Raw genomic sequence first — 3186 nt, 5'->3', positions numbered from 1 at the left:
CATGTTTGTTGTAGCCTATGTTATTGGTAATGGTGAGAGGTTAGCATGTTTTGTTGTAGCCTCTGTTATCTGTAATGGTGAGAGGTTAGCATGTTTTTTTCTTTCATGATTTTTCTTAATCATGACATCATCAGGATTAATTTATTATTGTTTAGAAACATGTTATCTACTCTCTTAGACAGAAAAGTTACTCCACTCATCATCCACCATTTTATTATTGGGCAAAACAACCAAAAACACAACCAAAACAAACTGCAAATGCAACCAACGAGTTTACGACAAAAAAGTAAATTTTTGACTATTTTAATTCACTATGAGTGAATTGTTCAGAATACTTAAGACTTCTTCAAATGGGGAGACTGGAAACATAAATTGTTTTCATGTTTAATAGTGAAACACATGTCTTAAAATACCCTCAAATTAAAGGTGAAATTTTAAACTGTCACGTCATATGAAACATTTGACCTCAAATGTTTTCTTCTGGAAAATGTGAAGTCCAAGAAGGACAAAGGGGGTGCTGTTGGGGATGTGTTTCTGGACCTAAGGAAGGCTTTTGATACTGTTAACCATGAGATTCTCATCACAAAATTGTCCAAGTTCAACTTTTCCCCTGATGCCTTGAGATGGATGAAATCATACCTTGAAGGCAGAACTCAGTGTGTCAGAGTGAGCAATGAGCTGTCGCCCACTCGTAGCTATGATGTGGGCGTGCCCCAAGGGTCAATACTGGGGCCCCTCCTGTTCAGCCTGTACATTAATGATCTGCCTTCTGTCTGTACTGGGTCTGAAGTTCAAATGTATGCAGATGGTACAGTGATATATGTGCATGCAAAGAGCAAACAACAAGCTGCACAAGAACTCACTACTGTAATGGTCCAGGTTACAAAGTGGCTCAATGTGAAAAAAACTGTTTGCATGTTCTTCACAAAGAGGGCAACAGATGCTACTGAGCCAGATGTCTATGTGTCAGGGGAGAAGCTCCAGGTGGTATCTGATTTTAAGTACCTTGGCATCATACTTGATTCCAACCTCTCTTTTAAAAAGCAGGTGAAAAAAGGTCATTCAAATAACTAAATTCAACCTAGCTAATTTCCGATTTATACGAAATTGTTTGACTACAGAGGTAGCAAAACTGTACTTCAAATCTATGATACTCTCCCACTTAACATACTGCTTGACTAGTTGGGCCCAAGCTTGCTGTACAACATTAAAACCTATTCAGTCTGTCTACAAACAGAATCTCAAAGTGCTTGATAGGAAGCCCAATAGCCATCATCATTGTCACATCCTTAGAAAGCATGAGCTCTTGAGTTGGGAAAATCTTGTGCAATACACCGACGCATGTCTTGTTTTCAAGATCCTTAATGGCCTGGCTCCCCCTCCACTCAATATTTTTGTTAATCAGAAAACCCAGACATATGGCAGCAGATCCACAAGGTCTGCCATGAGAGGTGACTGTATAGTTCCCCTAAGGAAAAGCACCTTTAGTAAATCTGCATTCTCTGTGAGAGCTTCCCATGTCTGGAATACACTGCCATCAGACACACATAACTGCACCACATATCACACTTTCACAAAATGCTTGAAGACCTGGCTAAAGGTCAATCAGATTTGTGAACATGGTCCCTAGCTGTGTGTTGCCGCGTTCCATGTTGTCTGTTGTCTGTAGCTTGTGAGGTGTGGAAACACTTTGTTGCTTTTATGAATTTTGTCTTGCTGCTTTTTGTTCTAAGTTGCTCTGTCTGTATGCTACATCTTGCTTGTCCTATGTTGCTCTGTCTGTATGCTATGTCTTGCTTGTCCTATGTTGCTATGTCTTGCTTGTTCTATGTTGCTATTGTCTATATTGTAATTGTTTTTAATAACCTGCCCAGGGACTGCGGTTGAAAATTAGCCGGCTGGCTAAAACCGGCACTTTTACTGAAACGTTGATTAATGTGCACTGTCCCTGTAAAAATAAAAAATAAACTCAAACTCAAACTCAAATCCAAAATGTTGGAGAATAGAGCCACAGTTGAAATGTTAGCTTCACTGTCTAAATAGATATGGTGTGGACTGTATACTCAATACAATCTAAATCTGATACCTCACTGTCTAAATAGATATGGTGTGGACTGTATACTCAATACAATCTAAATCTGATACCTCACTGTCTAAATAGATATGGTGTGGACTGTATACTCAATACAATCTAAATCTGATACCTCACTGTCTAAATAGATATGGTGTGGACTGTATACTCAATACAATCTAAATCTGATACCTCACTGTCTAAATAGATATGGTGTGGACTGTATACTCAATACAATCTAAATCTGATACCTCACTCTAAATAGATGGTATGGACTGTCTAAATATCTGATACCTCACTGTCTAAATAGATATGGTGTGGACTGTATACTCAATACAATCTAAATCTGATACATCACTGTCTTCTGACTGATACTGCTTTCAAAACTGGTCTGGTCAGTCTCCTCAAATATTCATATTATATAAATATTTGTACTATACATTTCGTACTATATATTTCTTTCTCTATAAGCAATACTTTGATTATTTATAATAATGATACATTAATTTAGATATGATACAAAATAGATATGACAGCTTTCAGGACACTGATGTAACTGAACATTTAGAAAAAATATACTGTCACTATTGTCACCAGAAGAATAGCAGTGTCGTTTTAATATGATTTGACTCTTTGCAGGCTGTCAGGCTGTCTAGTCACAGAGGAAGGCTGTGCTTCTCTGGTCTCAGCTCTGAGGTCAAACCCCTCACACCTGAGAGAGCTGGACCTGAGCTACAATCACCCAGGAGACTCAGGAGTCAGACTGCTCTCTGCTGGACTGGAGGATCCACACTGCAGACTGAAGAAACTCAAGTATGTAGAGGGTTTATGTCAATGTTCATATCAGACATGTTGGACTTATCAGGCTAGTTAAGACAAACATTCTGACCACCACTTGGATAAAGTTATATGATATGTGTGTGTGTGTGTGTGTGTGTGTGTGTGTGTGTGTGTGTGTGTGAGTGAGTGAGTTCAGGTGTATCCCTCAATGACTGTCTGTTCTTCTGCTTACCGCTACAGTGTGGAACATGGTGGAGAGAACAGAATGAAACCTGGGCTTAGAAAATGTGAGTGTTGACTGCTGTGAAGAATATGACTAAGAATAAGTCTTAATA

The 3186-nt window shown here is 38.7% G+C and overlaps 1 long non-coding RNA gene across 1 annotated transcript in view; it reads left to right on the top strand.

The window, feature by feature from the left end:
• The first annotated feature begins 2714 nt into the window (after window positions 1-2714).
• LOC135570302 (uncharacterized) overlaps window positions 2715-3186 on the top strand; it is a 2118-nt gene continuing 1646 nt past the window's right edge. Inside the window, exons 1-2 of the long non-coding RNA XR_010463510.1 lie at window positions 2715-2884; window positions 3092-3138. This is a non-coding gene — a long non-coding RNA (uncharacterized LOC135570302). The remainder of the gene's footprint in view (window positions 2885-3091; window positions 3139-3186) is intronic.

Source organism: Oncorhynchus nerka, unplaced genomic scaffold, assembly GCF_034236695.1.
Source record: "Oncorhynchus nerka isolate Pitt River unplaced genomic scaffold, Oner_Uvic_2.0 unplaced_scaffold_1000, whole genome shotgun sequence".
Classification (NCBI taxonomy): domain Eukaryota; kingdom Metazoa; phylum Chordata; class Actinopteri; order Salmoniformes; family Salmonidae; genus Oncorhynchus; species Oncorhynchus nerka.
Note: the sequence above shows the minus strand (reverse complement) of the source record. Positions and strands in the feature narration are given on the sequence as shown.